At 47.0% G+C, this 24,523-nt stretch overlaps 1 protein-coding gene across 1 annotated transcript in view; it reads right to left on the bottom strand.

Moving 5' to 3' along the window:
* The window catches only part of NUP85 (nucleoporin 85), a 215,379-nt gene that overhangs the window by 114,742 nt on the left and 76,114 nt on the right, over nt 1-24,523 (bottom strand). The window lies entirely within an intron of this gene.

Raw genomic sequence — 24,523 nt, 5'->3', positions numbered from 1 at the left:
CAGATTGCTGTTGGCTAGAGAGGGTGTCTGAATAGATCACTCCATCCACTGAGCCATCTTTAGGGTCTGATGAGAGGAGATCAGGGAGAGGCTCACTCTCAGCTTCCTGGTCCTCATCTGTTACCATCAACAGATTCACATCAGCCCTGTCGTGGAAGAGCTTTAGGCGGTTCACATGGATCACCCTCTTGGGGCTCCTGCAAGTGCCTAGGTCCACCAGGTAGGTGACCTGATTCTTCTTCTCTAGGATTGGGTAAGGGCCACTCCATCTGTCCTGAACTGCCCTGGGAGCCACAGGCTCCAAAACCCAAACTTTCTGCCCTGGTTGAAATTCAACCATTGCAGCCTTTTGGTCATACCAAAACTTCTGGAGCTGTTGGCTGGCCTCAAGGTTTTTGCTTGCCTTTTCCATGTACTCTGCCATCCTTGAGCGAAGGCCAAGTACATAGTCCACTATGTCTTGTTTAGGCTCATGAAGAGGTCTCTCCCAGCCTTCTTTAACAAGAGCAAGTAGTCCCCTTGCAGGGTGGCCAAACAGAAGTTCAAAGGGTGAGAACCCTACTCCCTTCTGGGGCACCTCTCTGTAAGCGAAAAGCAGGCATGGCAGGAGGACATCCCATCTCCTTTTGAGTTTTTCTGGGAGCCCCATGATCAGGCCTTTTAATGTCTTGTTGAATTTCTCAACAAGGCCATTAGTTTGTGGATGATAGGGTGTAGTGAATTTATAAGTCACTTCACACTCATTCCACATGTGTTTCAGGTATGCTGACATGAAGTTGGTACCTCTGTCAGACACCACCTCCTTAGGGAAGCCCACTCTGGTAAAGATACCAATGAGGGCCTTGGCTACTGCAGGGGCAGTAGTCGACCTAAGGGGAATAGCTTCAGGATACCTAGTAGCATGATCCACTACTACTAGGATGTACATATTTCCTGAGGCTGTGGGAGGTTCAAGTGGACCCACTATGTCCACACCCACTCTTTCAAAGGGGACCCCCACCACTGGAAGTGGAATGAGGGGGGCCTTTGGATGTCCACCTGTCTTACCACTGGCTTGACAGGTGGTACAGGAGACACAAAACTCCTTAACTTTCTGGGACATGTTGGGCCAGTAGAAGTGGTTGACTAACCTCTCCCACGTCTTGGTTTGTCCCAAATGCCCAGCAAGGGGAATATCCTGGGCTAAGGTCAGAATAAACTCTCTGAACTCCTGAGGCACTACCACTCTCCTAGTGGCACCAGGTTTGGGATCTCTTGCCTCAGTGTACAGGAGTCCATCTTCCCAATAGACCCTATGTGTTCCAGTTTTCTTGCCATTGGACTCTTCAGCAGCTTGATGCCTAAGGCCTTCAAGAGAGGGACAGGTTTCTTGTCCCTTACACAACTGCTCCCTTGAGGGTCCCCCTGGGCCTAAGAGCTCAACCTGATAAGGTTCCAACTCCATAGGCTCAGTTCCCTCAGAGGGCAGAACTTCTTCCTGAGAAGAGAGGTTCTCTTTTTGTTGTTGTGTTGCAGCTGGTTTCCCAGCTGACTTTCCTTTTCTCTTGGTAGGCTGGGCCCTTTTTCCAGACTCCAGCTCTACTTTTTCACCCTGTGCCTTGCACTGTGCCCTTGTCTTGACACACACCAGTTCAGGGATACCCAGCATGGCTGCATGGGTTTTGAGTTCTACCTCAGCCCATGCTGAGGACTCCAGGTCATTTCCAAGCAAACAGTCTACTAGGATATTTGAGGAGACCACCACCGGTTTCAGGCCATTGACCCCTCCCCACTCTAAAGTTACCATAGCCATGGGATGTACTTTAGTCTGATTGTCAGCGTTGGTGACTGGATAAGTTTGTCCAGTCAGGTATTGACCAGGGGAAACCAGTTTCTCTGTCACCATGGTGACACTGGCACCTGTATCCCTCAGGCCTTCTACACTTGTCCCATTAATTAAGAGCTGCTGCCTGTATTTTTGCATGTTAGGAGGCCAGGCAGCCAGCGTGAATAAATCCACCCCACCCTCAGAGACTAATGTAGCTTCAGTGTGACACCTGATTTGCTCTGGGCACACTGTTGATCCCACTTGGAGACTAGCCAATCCAGTGTTAGCTGGAGTGGAGTTAGAAATGGTTGTTTTCTTGGGACAGGCCTTGTCTCCAGTTTGGTGTCCAGGCTGATTACAGCTACGACACCAGGCCTTTTTGGGATCAAAGTTTTTACCCTTATACCCAAAATTGTTTTGTGAAGAGGCTCTGGGCTCACCCTCCTGTGCAGGTTTTTGGGGGCCTGTAGAAGACTCTTTACTATTTTTGGCTGTCTCACCACCCTTCCCCTGGGGAGGTTTTGTGACCCCTTTCTTTTGGTCACCCCCTGTGGAAGTCTTGGACACCCTAGTCTTGACCCAATGGTCCGCCTTCTTTCCCAATTCTTGGGGAGAAATTGGTCCTAGGTCTACCAAATGCTGATGCAGTTTATCATTGAAACAATTACTTAATAGGTGTTCTTTCACAAATAAATTGTACAGCCCATCATAATTACTTACACCACTGCCTTGAATCCAACCATCTAGTGTTTTTACTGAGTAGTCTACAAAGTCAACCCAGGTCTGGCTCGAGGATATTTGAGCCCCCCTGAATCTAATCCTATACTCCTCAGTGGAGAATCCAAAGCCCTCAATCAGGGTACCCTTCATGAGGTCATAAGATTCTGCATCTTTTCCAGAGAGTGTGAGGAGTCTATCCCTACACTTTCCTGTGAACATTTCCCAAAGGAGAGCACCCCAGTGAGATTTGTTCACTTTTCTGGTTACACAAGCCCTCTCAAAAGCTGTGAACCACTTGGTGATGTCATCACCATCTTCATATTTAGTTACAATCCCTTTAGGGATTTTCAACATGTCAGGAGAATCTCTGACCCTAGTTATGTTGCTGCCACCATTGATGGGTCCTAGGCCCATCTCTTTTCTTTCCCTTTCTATGGCTAGGATCTGTCTCTCCAAAGCCAATCTTTTGGCCATCCTGGCTAACAGGAGGTCATCTTCACTGAGGCTATCCTCAGTGATTCCAGAGGTGCTGGCCCCTCCTGTGAGGGAAGCAGCATCTCTGACTATTATGTTTGGAGTCAGGGATTGAGGGTCCCTGATCTCCCTAATTAGGACTGGGAGGGGGGAATTCTCCTCCAAGTCACTATCATCATCCTCTGGGTTGTCATCCTCAGAGGGGTTGGCTCTTTCAAATTCTGCAAAAAGCTCCTGGAGCTGTAGTTTGGAAGGTCTGGGGCCCATTGTTATTTTCTTTATTTTACAGAGTGACCTTAGCTCCCTCATCTTAAGATGGAGGTAAGGGGTGGTGTCGAGTTCCACCACATTCATCTCTGTACTAGACATTATGCTTCTAAAAGTTGGAATACTTTTTAAGAATCTAAAACTAGTTCTAGGTTCTAATTCAAACTTTCACAAACTTTTAAACTCTAAAAGAAATGCTAAACAGGATCTAACACAAGGCCCTAGCAGGTCTTTTAAGAATTTAGAAAAATAGCTCAAATTGCAAAAATCAATTTCTAATGACAATTTTTGGAATTTGTTGTGTGATCAGGTATTGGCCGAGTAGTCCAGCAAATGCAAAGTCTTGTACCCCACCGCTGATCCACCAATGTAGGAAGTTGGCTCTGTATGCACTATTTCAAAGTAAGGAATAGTATGCACAGAGTCCAAGGGTTCCCCTTAGAGGTAAGATAGTGGCAAAAAGAGATAATACTAATGCTCTATTTTGTGGTAGTGTGGTCGAGCAGTAGACTTATCAAAGGAGTAGTGTTAAGCATTTGTTGTACATACACACAGGCAATAAATGAGGAACACACACTCAGAGACAAATCCAGGTCAATAGGTTTTGTTATAGAAAATATATTTTCTTAGTTTATTTTAAGAACCACAGGTTCAAATTCTACATGTAATATCTCATTTGAAAGGTATTGCAGGTAAGTACTTTAGGAACTTTGAATAATTACAGTAGCATATATACTTTTCACATAAAACACAATCGGCTGTTTTAAAAGTGGACACAGTGCAATTTTCACAGTTCCTGGGGGGAGGTAAAGTATTGTTAGGTTTTGCAGGTAAGTAAACCACCTACGGGGTTAAGATTGGGGTCCAAGGTAGCCCACCGTTGGGGGTTCAGAGCAACCCCAAAGTTACCACACCAGCAGCTCAGGGCCGGTCAGGTGCAGAGTTCAAAGCGGTGCCCAAAACGCATAGGCTTCAATGGAGAGAAGGGGGTGCCCTGGTTCCAGTCTGCCAGCAGGTAAGTACCCGCGTCTTCGGACGGCAGACCAGGGGGGTTTTGTAGGGCACCGGGGGGGACACAAGTTCACACAAAAAGTACACCCTCAGCAGCACTGGGGCGGCTGGGTGCAGTGTAGAAACAAGCGTCGGGTTTCCAATGTAAATCAATGGGAGACCAAGGGGTCTCTTCAGCGATGCAGGCAGGCAAGGGGGGGGCTCCTCGGGGTAGTCACCCCCTGGGCAAGGGAGAGGGCCTCCTGGGGGTCACTCCTGCACTGAAGTTCCGATCCTTCAGGTGCTGGGGGCTGAGGGTGCAGGGTCTTTTCCAGCCGTCGGGATTTTAGAGTCAGGCAGTCGCGGTCAGGGGGAGCCTGGGGATTCCCTCTGCAGGCGTCGCTGTGGGAGTTCAGGGGGGACAACTTTGGTTACTCACAGTCTCGGAGTCGCCGGAGGGTCCTCCCTGAGGTGTTGGTTCTCCACCAGTCGAGTCGGGGTCGCCGAGTGCAGTGTTGCAAGTCTCACACTTCTTGCGGGGATTGCAGGGGTCTTTAAATCTGCTCCTCTAACAAAGTTGCAGTCTTTTTGGAGCAGGTCCGCTGTCCTCTGGAGTTTCTTGTTCCTCTTGAAGCAGGGCAGTCCTCTGAGGATTCAGAGGTCGCTGGTCCTTGAGAAAGCGTCGCTGGAGCAGGTTTCTTTAGAAGGCAGGAGACAGGCCGGTAGGACTGGGGCCAATGCAGTTGGTGTCTTCTTTCTTCTTCTGCAGGGGTTTTCAGCTCAGCAGTCTTCTTCGGTAAGTTGCAGGAATCTAAATTCTTAGGTTCAGGGGAGCCCTTAAATACTAAATTTAAGGGCATGTTTAGGTCTGGGCGGTTAGTAGCCAATGGCTACTAGCCCTGAGGGTGGGTACACCCTCTTTGTGCCTCCTCCCAAGGGGAGGGGGGTCACATTCCTATCCCTATTGGGGGAATCCTCCATCTGCAAGATGGAGGATTTCTAAAAGTTAGAGTCACTTCAGCTCAGGACACCTTAGGGGCTGTCCTGACTAGCCAGTGACTCCTCCTTGTTATTCTCATTATTTCCTCCGGCCTTGCTGCCAAAAGTGGGGCCGTGGCCGGAGGGGGCGGGCAACTCCACTAGCTGGAGTGCCCTGCGGTGCTGGAACAAAGGGGGTGAGCCTTTGAGGCTCACCGCCAGGTGTTACAGCTCCTGCCTGGGGGAGGTGTTAGCATCTCCACCCAGTGCAGGCTTTGTTACTGGCCTCAGAGTGACAAAGGCAGTCTCCCCATGGGGCCAGCAACATGTCTCGAGTGTGGCAGGCTGCTAGAACCAGTCAGCCTACACAGGTAGTTGGTTAAGGTTTCAGGGGGCACCTCTAAGGTGCCCTCTGGGGTGTAGTTTACAATAAAATGTACACTGGCATCAGTGTGCATTCATTGTGCTGAGAAGTTTAATACCAAACTCCCCAGTTTTCAGTGTAGCCATTATGGTGCTGTGGAGTTCGTGTTTGACAGACTCCCAGACCATATACTCTTATGGCTACCCTGCACTTACAATGTCTAAGGTTTTGCTTAGACACTGTAGGGGCACAGTGCTCATGCACTGGTCCCCTCACCTATGGTATAGCGCACCCTGCCTTAGGGCTGTAAGGCCTGCTAGAGGGGTGACTTATCTATACTGCATAGGCAGTGTGAGGTTGGCATGGCACCCTGAGGGGAGTGCCATGTCGACTTACTCGTTTTGTTCTCACCAGCACACACAAGCTGGCAAGCATTGTGTCTGTGCTGAGTGAGGGGTCCCCAGGGTGGCATAAGCTATGCTGCAGCCCTTAGAGACCTTCCCTGGCATCAGGGCCCTTGGTACCAGGGGTACCAGTTACAAGGGACTTACCTGGATGCCAGGGTGTGCCAATTGTGTAAAACAAAAGTACAGGTTAGGGAAAGAACACTGGTGCTGGGGCCTGGTTAGCAGGCCTCAGCACACTTTCAATTCAAAACATAGCATCAGCAAAGGCAAAAAGTCAGGGGGTAACCATGCCAAGGAGGCATTTCCTTACAATTGATCATTTCTACTGAGAACTTTCAAATTTCTTCTCAAGAAAATATTCCTGTAAGGACTGTCACAAAAGGAGAACAGAGCAGCTGGGTGGTCCTCGGTCTCACGGATCACTATTTGGACTATAGCAAAACATTGGTGATCTTGTTTTGATAGTGGGATAGTGCAATTTTTCTTGACCTCATTCATATGAATATATTATGATTCAATAAATAATAATTTGTGATGTTATAAAAAGAAATACGCCTTCTTTCATTCCTGTATTCTACACAATATATTTAATGCGGTTTTACCATTTTGAGTATTCTTTATTTTGGAGCAGCTTCTTTTACCACATACCCTTAAATATGTAACTAAGTTGAATTTTCTCCTTCAGGAGACAGTTTGTGTTCTGTACGTATGTACCCAGTCTCCTGTGGGATTATTGAGTTGCCCTATTATGTTGTAATTAAATCTTAATGCAGAGCATGAGCCAATGGGAGTTGTACGCTTCTGCGCAGCCGTGTATTTTTTAGCCCTGGAAAACCCCACAAAGAGGGGATTGTCCACCTAATGGTCTCTGATACGATCTATGTAGAAGCCGAGTGCTCTTTTGGGGTCCAAGTAATGGAGTCCCTCCTCTTCTTTAGAGGGGTGAGGCAGAGTATAGTCTGCCCGCAGGGCGATAGTTTGACAGACGTGGAACAGCATCACAACTTTCAGTAGAACCAATGCCCTAGTTCGCAAATGGTGGATAAACACTCAGAGCCTGAAGCTCCTCATACACCGTGCTGAGGTGATGGCAACTAGGAGCACTGTTTTGAAGGTGAGGAGCCATATCGGTCAGCTGTCGAAAGGCTTGAATTGGGTACACATAAAATAAATAAGGACAAGATTGAGATTCCATTAAGGCATCACAGAAAGAGAAGGGGGAAACAGATGCTGCAGCACTTTCAAGTACTTCATCACAACCGTTTATTTAAAAAAAGAGGGCTGATCAGGCAATCGCATGGCCGAAAGATTATCTTAACAATGCCCAATGCCTTGCAAGGCAAGGGAAAAGTCAAACAGGACATCAGAAAATTGGGCCTGCAGAGGGTCAATTTGGTGTGCGCTGCAAAAACCATAAACTTTTCCCAGTGACAGGTGTATACTGTCTTAGTCAAGGCACATCTGGTTGCCAAGATGACATCCACTACCTTCGGAGGGAGGTCGAAAGCCTCAGGGTGTAACTGCTACTAGTGATCCATTAGACCAGATAGAGGAGTTTGTCCTCCCTGGTGTTCAAAGAGCCAGTCAGGTGATTCACCACCAGGAAGAATCCTTGACTGTCCAGCCATTTCCAGAGGTGCAAAGGCTCCTGGCACAGGGCCCGTTACTCCACCCTGTTTGTTACAGTACCACATGTTGGTGGTGTGATGGTCATAAGGAAGGCTTTCAGCACCACATGGATGGCCCTCTGCTCCAGAAGGCTGATATGGAGCCAGAGATCTCTGATCTACACCTATCCCAGGTGGCAGACCCAACCCAGATGTGACATATCAGTCACCACTGTCAGCTCTGGGTGGGGAAAGGAGAAGGGTCTGCTGTTTGCCCAATAGTGGTCCACTATCCACCAGTGCAGAGCTTTCACAATCGCCTCTGAATTCTGGACTTGGTCAGAGAGGACTCCTTGATGTTGGGCACACTGGGATTCAGATCCCACTGCAGTGCAAACATCTGCCACCTGGCATGCTCGACTAGCAGGACAGAGGAAGTCATCAGTCACAGAAGCCTCAGAATAGACCTCACTGAAATCCAGGACAGAGAATGGACTATCTGGATCATAGCCTGAATTTTCTGGACTCTCTTTCCCAGGGGAAGGGCATAAAACAGAACCATATCCAGAATGGCTCTGATGGAGGGGAGGGCCTAAAGAATCAGGTTTGAATTTGACTCGTTGATAGTGAACCCCAGGATTGACAGGTTTGCCGTGGTATGGAGGTGGTTGATGACTGCCTGGGGCGAGCCCACCATCTACAGCAAGGCATCAAAGTAGGGGAAGACTGACATCCCTCATTGTTGAAGATGTGCTGCCACCTCCATCACATTAATGAACACCCGATGAGTGATGTATCCAAAGGGGAGCAGAGCGAATTGAAAATGCTTCTGTCCTACCACGAACTGCAGGTAAGCTGATGGGCCGGCACGACAGGTATGTCAATTTATGAACCCTGCAGGTCTAACGCCACCATCCAGTCTCCAGGATTACAGGCAAACAAGACCAGGACGAGGGTGAGAATTCTGAATTTCTCCTTCCAGAGGAAGACGTTGAAAGTCCAGACCAAAGACCGCTGCTCACATCTAGCCCAGAAGGAGGGGCATGCAGTATTGCATGCTTTTAGGCGCTTTGTTCTACCGGCGGCACAGTACGCCAATCCTGCTACCTTTGCCCTTAGGGTGGGACTACGTTCCCCCAGCAGTTTACATCTAGCCCAGGTAGATGGACACGCCGCATCTTGCATATTTAAACGCTTTGTTCTACCTACAGTGCAGGAAGCTGACTCTGCTGCTTTTGTCGCTTCAGTGGGACTACATCTCCCAGCAGCCCACATCTAGCTCTGGAAAAGGGGCATGCCACATTGTGCTTTTGTTTTTTAAATTATCTTTTTATTGGCATTTAGAAAACAAAAAAAAACACAATAAGAAGTCAGCTAGAATCCCTTTACAGTTGTCAGCGTATATCCGCCCCATCCCACAATAGAATACATAATACACAGAAACTCCATCAAAATCTCCACCAACACCAACGACACCCTAGACACCGCAGAGCACCTACACTTTCAGGTATACATCAATGCCAACACCACTAAGAGGAACCCTCATCTACAGACCACCAGGACCCCACCACCCCCCCATTCTGACATCATCGCCGACACTATCAGCTCCCACGCCCTCACCTCCACAGACTACCTACTCCTTGGTGACCTTAACTTTCACCTGGAAAGCACCCACGACTGCAACTCCACAGCCCTGCTGGACAACCTTGCAAACATCGGCCTCAAGCAGCTGGTCACCTCACCCACCCACTCAGCCGAAGGTGGCATTGAAAATTATAAAAAAAATATATTTAAAGTATTTTCATTTTGAAAGTGTGTACTATTAAATAATAATGTATTGTTAATATATTTTTAGTTTACAATACAGACGCCATCTTCACCCCCAGCACTCACACCACCGAACTCCACTGGACTGACCACCACTGCGTCCATTTCTCCTTCCTGAAACCCACTACCCACCACCACCAACATCCTACCCCCTACCGCAAATGGAACAAGATCTCCAAAGAACTGATCTCCAACCTCGCACAAGCTCCACCTCCCAGTACCAATGACCCCAACGCCACCACCCTAAACCTCACGCCAAGCGCTAGATAACCGCTAGACTAAATCTTACTTCTTTTTGATGCTAGTAGAGCCTTCAGCGATGATACCCGATCCAAGGATGGGGGGAGGTTGGGGGGGGAGAACCTGAAGATGGCGACTAAGCGCAGAAGCTTCAAGGGAGAGAGTATGTGTAAGGAAATGCCTCCTTGGCATGGTTGCCCCCTGACTTTTTGCCTTTGCTGATGCTATGTTTACAATTGAAAGTGTGCTGAGGCCTGCTAACCAGGCCCCAGCACCAGTGTTCTTTCCCTAAACCTGTACTTTTGTATCCACAATTGGCAGACCCTGGCATCCAGATAAGTCCCTTGTAACTGGTACTTCTAGTACCAAGGGCCCTGATGCCAAGGAAGGTCTCTAAGGGCTGCAGCATGTCTTATGCCACCCTGGAGACCTCTCACCCAGCACAGACACACTGCTTGCCAGCTTGTGTGTGCTAGTGAGGACAAAACGAGTAAGTCGACATGGCACTCCCCTCAGGGTGCCATGCCAGCCTCTCACTGCCTATGCAGTATAGGTAAGACACCCCTCTAGCAGGCCTTACAGCCCTAAGGCAGGGTGCACTATACCATAGGTGAGGGTACCAGTGCATGAGCATGGTACCCCTACAGTGTCTAAACAAAACCTTAGACATTGTAAGTGCAGGGTAGCCATAAGAGTATATGGTCTGGGAGTCTGTCAAACACGAACTCCACAGCACCATAATGGCTACACTGAAAACTGGGAAGTTTGGTATCAAACTTCTCAGCACAATAAATGCACACTGATGCCAGTGTACATTTTATTGTAAAATACACCACAGAGGGCACCTTAGAGGTGCCCCCCGAAACTTAACCGACTGTCTGTGTAGGCTGACTAGTTCCAGCAGCCTGCCACACCAGAGACATGTTGCTGGCCCCATGGGGAGAGTGCCTTTGTCACTCTGAGGCCAGTAACAAAGCCTGCACTGGGTGGAGATGCTAACACCTCCCCCAGGCAGGAACTGTGACACCTGGCGGTGAGCCTCAAAGGCTCACCCCTTTGTCACAGCCCAGCAGGGCACTCCAGCTTAGTGGAGTTGCCCGCCCCCTCCGGCCACGGCCCCCACTTTTGGCGGCAAGGCTGGAGGGAACAAAGAAAGCAACAAGGAGGAGTCACTGGCCAGTCAGGACAGCCCCTAAGGTGTCCTGAGCTGAAGTGACTCTAACTTTTAGAAATCCTCCATCTTGCAGATGGAGGATTCCCCCAATAGGGTTAGGATTGTGACCCCCTCCCCTTGGGAGGAGGCACAAAGAGGGTGTACCCACCCTCAGGGCTAGTAGCCATTGGCTACTAACCCCCCAGACCTAAACACGCCCTTAAATTTAGTATTTAAGGGCTACCCTGAACCCTAGAAAATTAGATTCCTGCAACTACAAGAAGAAGGACTGCCTAGCTGAAAACCCCTGCAGAGGAAGACCAGAAGACGACAACTGCCTTGGCTCCAGAAACTCACCGGCCTGTCTCCTGCCTTCCAAAGATCCTGCTCCAGCGACGCCTTCCAAAGGGACCAGCGACCTCGACATCCTCTGAGGACTGCCCCTGCTTCGAAAAGACAAGAAACTCCCGAGGACAGCGGACCTGCTCCAAGAAAAGCTGCAACTTTGTTTCCAGCAGCTTTAAAGAACCCTGCAAGCTCCCCGCAAGAAGCGTGAGACTTGCAACACTGCACCCGGCGACCCCGACTCGGCTGGGGGCGATCCAACACCTCAGGAGGGACCCCAGGACTACTCTAAGACTGTGAGTACAAAAACCTGTCCCCCCTGAGCCCCCACAGCGCCGCCTGCAGAGGGAATCCCGAGGCTTCCCCTGACCGCGACTCTTTGAATCCTAAGTCCCGACACCTGGGAGAGACCCTGCACCCGCAGCCCCCAGGACCTGAAGGACCGGACTTTCACTGGAGGAGTGACCCCCAGGAGTCCCTCTCCCTTGACCAAGTGGGGGTTTCCCCGAGGAACCCCCCCCTTGCCTGCCTGCAGCGCTGAAGAGATCCCTAGATCACCCATTGACTTCCATTACAAACCCGACGCTTGTTTCTACACTGCACCCGGCCGCCCCCGCGCTGCTGAGGGTGAAATTTCTGTGTGGGCTTGTGTCCCCCCCGGTGCCCTACAAAACCCCCCTGGTCTGCCCTCCGAAGACGCGGGTACTTACCTGCAAGCAGACCGGAACCGGGGCACCCCCTTCTCTCCATTCTAGCCTATGTGTTTTGGGCACCACTTTGAACTCTGCACCTGACCGGCCCTGAGCTGCTGGTGTGGTGACTTTGGGGTTGCTCTGAACCCCCAACGGTGGGCTACCTTGGACCAAGAACTAAGCCCTGTAAGTGTCTTACTTACCTGGTTAACCTAACAAATACTTACCTCCCCTAGGAACTGTGAAAATTGCACTAAGTGTCCACTTTTAAAACAGCTATTTGTGAATAACTTGAAAAGTATACATGCAATTTTGATGATTTGAAGTTCCTAAAGTACTTACCTGCAATACCTTTCGAATGAGATATTACATGTAGAATTTGAACCTGTGGTTCTTAAAATAAACTAAGAAAAGATTTTTCTATATAAAAACCTATTGGCTGGATTTGTCTCTGAGTGTGTGTACCTCATTTATTGTCTATGTGTATGTACAACAAATGCTTAACACTACTCCTTGGATAAGCCTACTGCTCGACCACACTACCACAAAATAGAGCATTAGTATTATCTCTTTTTGCCACTATCTTACCTCTAAGGGGAACCCTTGGACTCTGTGCATGCTATTCCTTACTTTGAAATAGCACATACAGAGCCAACTTCCTACAGTATGACATCAAGAGAGGCTGGATTAGACGCCAACTAGTCGGAGAATCAATACCCCCTCCCCCTCCCAAAAAAAATAAACAAACTGAGAAGAAGGACTACTACTTTACAGGAGAATTCCGGACCCAACCACTAGATGGTGGAATGCCTGAATGTCAGGACCTTTCAAGCCTTTGATAGATCCTGCTCATCGCATATTTTCCCTTTAAAGTGTTTCAAGTACGGCAGGGCTCGTCATGGAGTATGACTTTTTAATATACACATGTACCCCTTGGCAGATATTGTACTGAAATACAGTATTTCTACTGTACCTTATGCCGATGACACCCAACTGGTATTCTCCCTCATTCCTGGATGCGATATCCCCCCTCCCCCCCACCTCCCTCATTGGGACCTTGTTTGGAGGGAATAGCAAATTGGATGGCAAAGCCCTGCCTCAAACTGAATGGAGATAAAACTGAGCTCATGATACTAGGCAACAACATAACCCCCCCAGCTGGACTTAGGTTGGCAGAATTGCTTGGGCACACCTCTTGCGCCCTAGTCTGGGAAGTTTGGCTGGACAAATTATTAGGTATGGAAGTCCAGACAACCAAACTCTCTGCCAGCTGTTATAGCATTATCAGAATGGTTTGCAAAATATTACACCTGCTCTCCCTCCTTTCTAGAAAGCTTGTCGTCTTGGCATTCATTCTTTCCCGCTTGGAATACGAGAATTTGCTATGCCTGAGAGCACCAAAAGCTGTAATAAAAAAATCTGCTAGTGGTGCATAACTCTGTTGCCCGAGTTTTGCTTGATGATCCCAGACGCAACTCTGCCAAACACGACCTGGCCATCCTTCATTGGCTACTTGTCGAGCAGATGGTTCAATTTAAAGCCCTATGCATAGCACATGGAGAAATAAAGGCCCTTCAATTCTCCGACTGATGATTTCACTCTACACGCCAAGCAGAACCTCTAGCTGGAACCGTAGTAAATTGGGCGTTGGTGGATCTATTTGAAGAGCGAGAAGTAGAGTATGGTCTTTCAGCTACAATGTGGCTAAGCTATGGAACAACATCTCCCATAAAATACAACTCATTGAAAATGAACTGAAGTTTCTGAAACTTCTAAAAACTTGACTGTTCGACAAATAAAACCCTCTGAGTGAAGTGGTGTAGTCTATGGTGTGCGGCCAGTGCTAGGATGCCTAAGGATAGCCATGTGCTTTAGAAATGTGCCTATAATAGGTCAGAATGCACAGCATGTGTATTCAAAAACAATTCACGCTGCAAAACTTTTTTGTATGCTGTTGAACACACCAAAACATTAACTATAAACCTCTTAGAACCAAGACTGTCAAGAGCCGGGCAATACACCTATATGTGTGATTCTTTTTTTTGTGCCAAACTCCACTAGACTTTACAAGGAGAGTAAGGTTTTTGCCTAGTGATTAATGTAGGAGTAATTTATTGGCAGTGCTCATCTAATCCCCGAAGCAACTATTAGTCTGACTAACGAGAATTTTCATAGTAGATGAATGGGGGATTAGGGGAAGCTCTATTAAATACAGGGATGTGAAAAGCAGAGGATAACTCAGCTGAGTTAGGAAAGCCCAAGAAGCAAGACAAACATGCAGCTGAAAATTGCACATTAGATGAGATAGAGGTCTTAACTGAGGAAGTGGAGGTCCTGTTAAGGACTAAGGAGAAAGGGAGTAAGATGCTAAAGAATAAAAGGTAAACAGGGGGATATTAAGACTTACTTAACTAAATCACTCACAAGGAAAAGTGAGGTTTCATTGTCTAGTGCAACAAGTGCACCAAGACAGCGCTAAGGATATAACAAGCAAACGTTTGACTGAGTATGCATGACAGGAAGAAGGGTGAAAGGCCAATGACCTCATAATTTAGCACAATAATTTAGTGGTTAATGTGGAGTGCAAGAACAGATTCCAACCCCTGGGAGTAACGGAGGGTGTTGTGATCGCTGCTATTTCTGTATAAAGTGACCCTGCACTTGCTATCCATTACCAACAACTGGTGGGTGGCGAGGTCGAGGCACAGCTAAATTACCTGAAAGCAGAGATAGTAGGGTTACAAAAATGCTATCACCATGCTTGCACAAATATTAACTGGAAAAATAGATAAACTGCGCAAATTATTATTTAACCTTACTAAGGAGGGACGGAATAGTCCTACTAGTAGCGTGAAGCAAAAATCACCTTGCTAGTGATACTTAGAACAAGTTATCACTTTTCCAACACAGCAGTGAGAACCGCCCTTGGGATACCATAGTAAACAGAGGTAATACTAAACAACCTGGCAGTGATCATAAGAGATGGGACAAAAGCCCCCACTTCCCAGAAGCACAAGGTATTCCCAGGGAATTAAGATGAGCACAGATAATTTTGTAAGACCGATAAAACAGACAACCAGTCGATCCTGAATGAAAAGACATTGCTCCGCGGTTCTTTGCACATAGGGAGAAGGTTGCTAGTGGCATTTAGGCAAAGAAATCTTTATGATAAATGTGCCAAAGTTGCTGCTCAGAACTCTAGCTTTCTTTTGTACATAGACTTTATTGATTTTAATATATCAACACAGCGGAACGGCATCAACTATGGGAAGACACCCTTCCATATAGTTATGCCACTCATGAACAGATTATAGAACATCCGCCAAACTTCAACCCCCAACTCCCTTCCTCAGCCAGTGAAGCATTCAATCCACTAGTAGCTTTTATTGAGTCTAATGTCTCCTATAGCAGCGAAGTCTACTGCGAGCTCAACTAGTCGTCTGAGTGGCTAGGGAAGGCCGCACAGAGTAATTCTAGATGCTACATGTGACTACACGTGCATCAGCTGTTGGTGATATCTGGGGTGTATCTTCTCAGCCAGGTAAGGTTGTTGGTGACCTTCGCTGTGAAGAAGACTGAGTTCTTCAGACTGTTGATAATAACTCCCCAGGCCTGGCCTGTTTCCATCCGGCCTATTCCCCTCTGTGCTTCCCGTAGAGATAGGGTGCCCTCTGCATCCGCCCATCTCCCCAATTCCCTGTGCCATGCTAAGAGGCTCGGGCCTCGAGGGTTTTTCCAGTGCAGAGTAAGCTCACCCTTAGCCAGGATTAGGCCCAAATCTTGAAATTTACAGACACTTTTGTTTTGGAAGTGTGTGGCAAACTAGTGTGCTGGTGCTACAGGGACCTCTATGTTGACTAGTGTCCTCAGCTCTCGGGTAACTCCTGCACAGTAAGATGTAAGGGGAGTATGAGCCCATACAATATGAAAGAAGGCAGCCCTTTACATCTAGAACAAGTGGCATCAGTCACAGCAAAAAAAGCTGTTAATTCTGCCTGGAGAGAGGTAAGGTCTATGCAGGATATAGAAACTGATTAATTATACCTAGCATTCCCAGGCACCTTGGCCCTTTTCCGGGATCAGGGGTCCGGTATCGGTCTGCCAGAAAGTTCTATGCGCCTCCAGGGGCGTTTTGTTGCCCAGAAGTCTTGAAAGTAGAGAATTATTAACCAACAAAATTATTCACTAGTTGCGGCATGTTCGCAAATGTAGAGCAGTAATACGGAAGGACACTACTGCTGTAAAACGTTACACAAATAGTATAGCGGTACAGACTATATTGGTGTAAGATTTGTTGCCAATTAAAAAATTGAGGGCTGAATGGGCTTCATGCTCAGAACAACAGTAACTAATGGTTCAAATATTTGCATAAAACTGAACGCACCTTACGATACACTCCCAGATAGTCTGAACGGCACAGATCTGTTTAATGAGGCTCGAGAGATTCGAGCAGAAAGATTCTGCTCATCAGCGGCTTCCGATATAGTCTATCAGGCCTGTGGCATAAAACGGGTGGTAACCATTCTCCAACTTAAATTTCAGAGGAGTTAAATGTTTCAAATAACCAGTAAAGTACATGTGTAGCTGGTGATGGTCCCTGGGATCGCAAAAGAGGGCAGTTAACCCATACGGCAAATGCACAGACCTTCCCTTGTCTAAAACTTCAATTGTCAGGTTGGGAGTACCAGTTAAACTAATGCCATTGAACTTGTCCGGTCACCAGTCAAAGCGCAATGATTGAGAGTGGGGGGAAATTACGGATAATCATCATATTACCTCCTACAGGAAACCTGGTCCATTGAACCAGTGGAAAGACCAGGCTATCTTTCACTTCACATTAATTCCACCCATGCTAGCTCTGTGAGAGCCTTGGGGGTTTATTTATCTGGTTAAAAACTACGATTCAGCAGAAGGTTAAAGTTTTAGACTCTGTATCGATTGACTTATTGGAGGTTATTCTAAACCTTCAGAGTACCTCTCTGTACAGACTTACAGCTGTGGTAAATATATACATACGCAAAGTCTCACATAATACCGAATCGCTTACAGTATATGCCTTACAAACTTTGCTTTAAGTTATATATCACAATCGGCCTGTGATCATAGCTGGGAATTGTAATCGGAAATTTGAACTCTTCGAGCCCTTTTGATCTTTGTTGCCCGTAGAAGACGAGGAGGAAGGAGTACCTGAACTTTCAACCAAGTCATTTAAAAAAAAAAAATGGTCAAAAGTGGCTAGTTAACTTTTTCACCTGTCTTTGGAATATGGATTGAAAGCTGCAAAGGGGCGTAACAAATCTGACCACAGAGTGAACCAAGGATTTCAGAGGCTTTTGGAGATTAATTGCCACCGGAAATAGGTCGAGGCTATTTCAAACTGACTCTCACGTTCCGGTACAGCAATGGGTATGACATTTTTCTACTCTCTATGATATTAAGGACAACTTTAAGACAGGATCTCACCTAGGCAATGAACATAGCTTAATCCGTCTCTGAATGCAACCAACTGGCCTCAAAACGTCTACAATTGGTTTTACTCTTAACGAAAATGAGTCAACTCTCAAACATATGAAAAGAGAAAAAGCATCAGCCCCTGATGGCATCCCAGGAGACTTACTCCATTCAGAGCCTTATTTCGACACATTTAGCAATGTCATAGCTAACAGTGAGGAAATCTCCAGGTTGTGGTGTGGGGCTATCATTGTCTCAATTCACAAGGGGTCAAAAGAGAATCCTGCAAATTATAGGCCCTTTAGTCTCATTGATAGTAGTTAGAAAATATTTTGCAGGCAAGCCCTCTCCCGGCTGCAGGGATGGATGAGTGAACATCAGGCTTTCTTCTGGGATAAAAATTAGTATCCTTGGCCAGATGTTTCATTTTACAACTTTGGAAGTACATTTCCCTAAAAAATAAAAAATATAATCTGTATGTAGCCTTCATGGATACGAGGGATGCCTTCGATTTGGTACCTAGTAACTGCTATGGGAGATACTAAACCAGTATGGCATACCAGAAGACCTTTCACAAATGCTGCTTCAACTACACACAGGCACCTATGCACAAGTCAAATGGAATGCCCAAGGAGAGCTGACCAACAGGATTCCCATGAAACCTGAGGGGGTTGACAGAATAATTCTCATCAAGGCTATGACCCTTTACATTTGTTTCAGAAATGACACGCTGCCACATAAGGTGTTTACAGCAAAGTGGGACAAGAATAGAGACACATTAGGGCAGCGCCCTTTCTGTCCTAATATTTTGGAAACAGAAGAACATTTTTTATTTTTCTGATCTAGCTATAACAAGCCAAGATCTAAGTGGATTCCTCCTCTAGGTAGGTCCCTGGGTGTAAGGCAATATCCGGAGGCCTAACGTCTATTAAAATATGATATAGCAGAGCAGATTGGCTTCTCTCTATCAAGGATTTTACATTGAGTCTGCCATTTAAGATCTAGTTCTGTGAAGTAACGTGTTGTACCGAGGTCTACGTTGCAATCCTGTCTAGAGGCTACAAATTAGGACTCCAAAAATACCTATCATTAAACTATCTGCTGTGCACGTTATCTGGGGAGATAAACCCTGGCTTACCTAGCCTTGCGTGATTGTGTTGGGAGCCACAGTGGACCTCTACAGGAGGTTTTATTGTTAACTTACACCAGAACATTGCTCACAGATGAAGTTTAATTACAAAGCGCATGAGACCCTGTGGGATTTGTGCAATTTACATATAAAATGTGTTTACGACCCATATGGCTCTTGATCAAACCTAGCAAAGTCTGTTTAGTAGGTTCCTCAGATGAGGTGGGATCTTTAAAGAACTGATACAAAACCGGTAGTTGATAGGAATGCAGATGGTACCCCTCAGGCAGTGTAAACAGTCTACAGGGGCAAACTGATCTAGCAAATGACAGCACACTTAAGGTCCATTGAGTGATAGATCTTAGGCTCAGTTTATCTTATAGAATTTTGCATTGCTGGCACTAGATTTCCATATGTGGTCTCCTTGTTTGCACTATATCTACATGACCGCTACACTAGTCACTTTATAACTGTTTGGCTTTTTATGTTTGTAAGTCTGATGTTTTAGGAATTGTGATTCTTACATGACTGTTGCACTAGTCACTTTATAACTGTTTGGCTTTTTTTTTTTTTTTTTTTTAAACTTATATTGATGATCCTTGACGTTTTCTGGATGAATGGATGGACAAAGATGATGACAAAAGCAACATCAACAACACCTCCTCTGTCCTTCGTGGGCACCAGAAGGTTCTACTTCTGGCATTGGCACCCTCCCTAAAGTCCTTTTGCACAATGAAGAGATGGTGCTCCGTCAGTCGCTGGATGGATGATGAAAGGTGCGAGGTTAGGACACAGGAGGGAAACAGAGGGGTAAAGCATAACCTTTGTGAACAATCTGCAGGACCAATCTGTTCAATGTGTTTGACTTCCAACCTGGGTAGAATCAGTAGATTCTGCCTCCCACCAGGTGGCTGTGGCCTTGCATGGGTACACTAAAGAGGTTTGGCAGGTGGGGAGTCTTTTTTTTTGGGGGGGGGGGGGTGAACTGATGATTGAGCCGGAGGTGTTGTGTGGCACATCAGCCTCTCCAGCAAAACTACTTGGCAACCGGCTGGCAGTAAGGGATGCCTTAGCCAAAACCACCAAAGGAATGGTGCAATTGTTGTGGATGGCGAGACTGAGCAGAGAGGCCCAGAGAGCAAGCAGTAGTCCTACTCTTCTTAAACTGCTCAAAAGCAGAGCCAGCCTTGTCCCCAAACAGGTGAGTGCCGTCAAATGGCATGTCCAACAGGGAGGATTGATGGTCGCCCAAGAACCCTGTCAATTGCAGACACGTGTGGAGACAAATGCAACACTGGTGCCTCTAGCTTGCCCAATGGCGTCCATGGTGTCTAAGCAACAACAAATTGTGAACTTAGCCGCATCAGAACCATCCTCAATCACCTGTGAAAGACAGGGCTAAGGTCTTCCAGTACACCTAGGAGGACTTGTGCTACAGAGTCCAAAGGGCATGAGTGTAACAGCCCAACAAACAGGAGGCACTGATCATGTGCAGGGCCAACCTGGCCAATGAGAAGGGATGTTTCCATAATGTCTCCACTTGCTTTGACTTCCTACCAGGGGGAGGGGTAGGAAAATTGTTAGCATGTGTCTGGCTGGTGGAGCCCTGCACCAAAAGGCTCCGAGGAGAAGGGTTCTGCAACAAAAAGGCTGGGTCACCTGGAACAGGACAATGGCACTTGTCTATTTGGCTGTTAAATATGGGCCAGAACATGGATTGGCCCAAGTCCCTAGGAGCATATCTCTCAGGGCATCAGTGAAAGGGAGGAGGGGTTCAGAAGCAGTCTGGCCAGGCTGTAGGACCTTTGGCAGCATTCTAGTTTTCACCTCTATGGTGGTAAGCTGGAGGTCACGGACTTCAGCAGCCCTATGCATAACCATAACATAGAAACAGATATTTCCATGGCTGGGCCAGGAGGAGAGAAAATAGCTGTCTCTGAGAAGGTATCTAACCACTCAACTTCCTGCAGGTCCTCATATCATTAGCCCTTGGGCATATAACAGAGCAAACTCATCATCTTCGTCCTTATCAGAGTCTATGCCGAAGAGGGACTGCAATGAATGTTGCCTGCCGTTTTGAAGTTTGAGTCAGATCACCATTGCTTCGTCGTCAGAGAGGGCAATCGAACTGCCTCCTCGGGGGACAAGGTTAGTGTTGACGTACCCATGGACTGACATCAGAACTGAAGCAGAGGACAGAAGTGGCGCAGAGGACAGAAGTGGCACAGAGGGTCCAGCTGGAGTTGAGGCCGAACCCACTGGCAGCAGCCCACCTGAAAGGCCTCTCTGCTCCATGGTGCCTGAAGGCAAACCAGAGGGAGTCAGTAGAAAGCCAAGGAGTTGGAGCACAGCTGCACGGACCTCTTCAATCTCGTGCGGTGTGGCAGAAGGCCCCGGTAACTCGGATGGTGCCAAAACAAGCTGTGGAATTGGCTCCAAAGTCTTCTGACTGTGAGCGCAAATGTGGGAGCGAGATGGTTGGCACCGCCCACATGCTTTGTCAGGGGAGTGAAAATGGCACAAAGGAGCAGAACTCCGTTTCAATTTCTTGTATTTTTTGTGCTTGCCGCAGGACATAAACTGTGATGAAAACTGGCCTCTACAGCAGCTCAGACGACCACAGGAACTGGAGCGGGCCAGGATCGAGTCTTGGAACGGTCCCGATGCGACATCTTGTGCTCGGCGAGTAACTTTTACCTCATGCTCCCTGATGACCTTTATGTTAGTGAACACACAGTTTCCATAACTCTTGAAGTCATGGCTCGACACCAGGCATACCTGGTGGGATCTGACAAAGACATTTCCTTTTAACTGTCCTTATAGGGTTTAAAACCTGTTGCATTAGGGGGGAGACATACCTTACACTTTGAAAAAAAACATTATGTGAGAAAGGAAAAATCGAGGTAAGGGTCTCAGAGATGAGAAAAAGCACCAGTCCCACGTCTAGCCCCTTCGCTGCCAGGCCTTTTCCCCCTCCTGTGCCAAGCCTTTTTTTGGCTATTTAGGGCAGTTCACGCTTAGGCCCTCATAACTTTTTGTTCACATAAGCTACCCACGCCAAATTTGCGTCCTTTTTTCCAACATCCTAGGGATTCTAGAGGTACCCAGACTTTGTGGATTCCCCTGAAGGCGACCAAGAAATTAGCCAAAATACAGTGAAAATTTTTGTTTTTTTCAAATAAATGGGAAAAAAGGGCTGCAGAAGGCAGCTTGTGTTTTTTTCCCCTGAAAATGGCACTAACAAAGGGTTTGTGGTGGCAAGATCACCATCTTACCAGCTTTCAGGAACAGGCAGACGTGAATTGGAAAACCCAATTTTTCAATACAATTTTGACATTTTACTGGGACATACCCCATTTGTAAAAAAAATTGTGCTTTCAGCCTCCTTCCAGTTAGTGACCAAAATGGGTGAGAAACCAATGCTGGATCCCAGAAAACTAAACATTTCTGAAAGGTAGACAAAATTCTGAATTTAGCAAGGTGTCATTTGTGTAGATCCTACAAGTGTTTCCTACAGAAAATAACAGCTGAAATAAAAAAATATTGAAATTGAGGTGAAAAAAAACAGCCATTTTTCTCCACGTTTTACTCTAACTTTTTCCTGCGATGTCAGATTTTTTAAAGCAATATACCGTTACATCAGCTGGACTCTTCTTGTTGCGGGGATACATAGGGCTTGTAGGTTCATCAAGAACTCTAGGTACCCAGAGCCAATAAATGAGCTGCACCTTGCAATGGGTTTTTATTCTATACCGGGAATACAGCAATTCATTTGCTGAAATATAAAAAGTGAAAAAAAGGTATCAAGAAAACCTTTGTATTTCCAAAATGGCCACAAGATAAGGTGTTGAGAAGCAGTGGTTATTTGCACATCTCTGAATTCCGGGGTGCCCATACTAGCATGTGAATTACAGGGCATTTCTCAAATAGACGTCTTTTTTACACACTGCCTTACATTTGGAAGGAAAAAATGTAGAGAAAGACAAGGGGCAATAAAACTTGTTTTGCTATTCTGTATTCCCCCAAGTCTCCCGATAAAAATGGTACCTCACTTGTGTAGGTAGGCCTTTCGCCCACGAAAGGAAATGGCTCAAAACACAACGTGGACACATCACATTTTTTCACAGAAAACTGAGGTGTTTTTTGCAAAGTGCCTACCTGTGGATTTTGGCCTCTAGCTCAGTCGGCACCTGGGGAAACCTAGCAAACCAGTGCATTCTTGAAAACTAGACACCTAGGGGAATTCAAGATGGGGTGACTTGTGGGGCTCTGACCAGGTTCTGTTACCCAGAATCTTTTGCAAACCTCAAAATGTGACCAAAAAAACACTTTTTCCTCTCATTTCGGTGACAGAAAGTTCTGGAATCTGAGAGGAGCCACAAATTTCCTTCCACCCAGCGTTCCCCCAAGTCTCCTGGTAAAAATGGTACCTCACTTGTGTGGACAGGCCTAGCGCCCACGAAAGGAAATGGCCCAAAACACAACGTGGACACATCAAATTTTTTCACAGAAAACAGTACCTACCTGTGGATTTTGGCCTCTAGCTCAGCCGGCACCTGGGGAAACCTAGCAAACCAGCGCATTTTTTAAAACTAGAAACCTAGGGGAATCCAAGATGGGGCGACTTGTGGGGCTCTGACCAGGTTCTGTTACCCAGAATCCTTTGCAAACCTCAAAATTAGGACAAAAAAATACTTTTTCCTCTCATTTCGGTGAAGAGAAAGTTCTGGAATCTGAGAGGAGTCACAAATTTCCTTCCACCCAGCGCTCCCCCAAGTCTCCCGATAAAAATGGTACCTCACTTGTGTGGGTAGGCCTAGCGCCCACGAAAGGAAATGGCCCAAAACACAACGTGGACACATCACATTTTTTCACAGAAAACAGAGGTATTTTTTGCAAAGTGCCTACCTGTGGATTTTGGCCTCTAGCTCAGCTGGCCCCAAGGGGGGTAGAAAAGGCCTAAAATAAATTTGCCCCCCCAACCCCCTTGGGGAGCAACCCTTGCCTACGGGGTCGTTCCCCCTGCTTGACATTGGCGCAAAAAAAAAAAAAAGATCCCCGGTGCCTAGTTGTGTCTGCCCCCCCTTGGGGGCAGATTGACCTAAAATCCGATCTGCACCCAAGGGGGGCAGAAATGGTCTAAATACAATTTGCCCCCCAGGGGGGCGACCCTTGCCTAATGGGTCGCTCCCAATCTCTAAAAAAACAAACAAAGAAAAAATAAAAACAAAAAAAAATTGCCCTGGTGCCTAGAGGTTTCTGCCCCCAGGGGCGGCAGAAATGGCCTAAAATAAATTTGCCCCCCCCAAACCCCCTGGAGAGCGACCCTTGCCTACGGGGTCGTTCCCCTTGTGTGACATTGGCGCAAAAAAATAAATCCCCGGTGCCTAGTTATTTCTGCCCCCCTTGGGGGCAGATTGACCTAAAATCCGCCGATCTGCCCCCAAGGGGGGCAGAAATGGTCTAAATGCAATTTGGCCCCCAGGGGAGCGACCCTTGCCTAATGGGTCGCTCCCCGTCTCTAAAAAAAAAAAAAAAAAAAAAAAAAAAAATCCCCGGTGCCTAGTGGTTTCTGCCCCCCTTGGGGGCAGATCGGCCTAATTAAAATAGGCTGATCTTCCCCCCAAGGGGGCAGAAATAGCCTAAAATTAATTTTCCCCCCAGGGGAACGACCCTTGCCTAAGGGGTAGGGCCCCTTGCGTGAAATTCACGGGAAAAAAAAAAACTCCCTGGTGTCTAGTGGTTTCTGTCCCCCTTGGGGGCAGATTGGCCTCATAAAAATAGGCCAATCTACCCCCGAGGGGGGCAGAAATGGCCCAAATATAATTTGCCCCCTATGGGAGCGACCCTTGCCTAAGGGGTCGCTCCCCACCTCTAAAATCAAAAACAAAACAAAAAAGAAAAATTATCCCTGGTGCCTAGAGGTTTCTGCCCCCAGCGGGGGCAGAAAAGGCCTTTAAAAAAAAAAGCCCCCCTGCGAGCGACCCTTGCCCAAGGGGTCGCTCCCTTATGTCAATTTCCTTTTTCTAAAAAAACATCCCTGGTGTCTAGTGGGCATTTCAAAAGCCGGAT

The sequence above is a fragment of the Pleurodeles waltl genome, chromosome 7, assembly GCF_031143425.1.
Source record: "Pleurodeles waltl isolate 20211129_DDA chromosome 7, aPleWal1.hap1.20221129, whole genome shotgun sequence".
Classification (NCBI taxonomy): domain Eukaryota; kingdom Metazoa; phylum Chordata; class Amphibia; order Caudata; family Salamandridae; genus Pleurodeles; species Pleurodeles waltl.
Note: the sequence above shows the minus strand (reverse complement) of the source record. Positions and strands in the feature narration are given on the sequence as shown.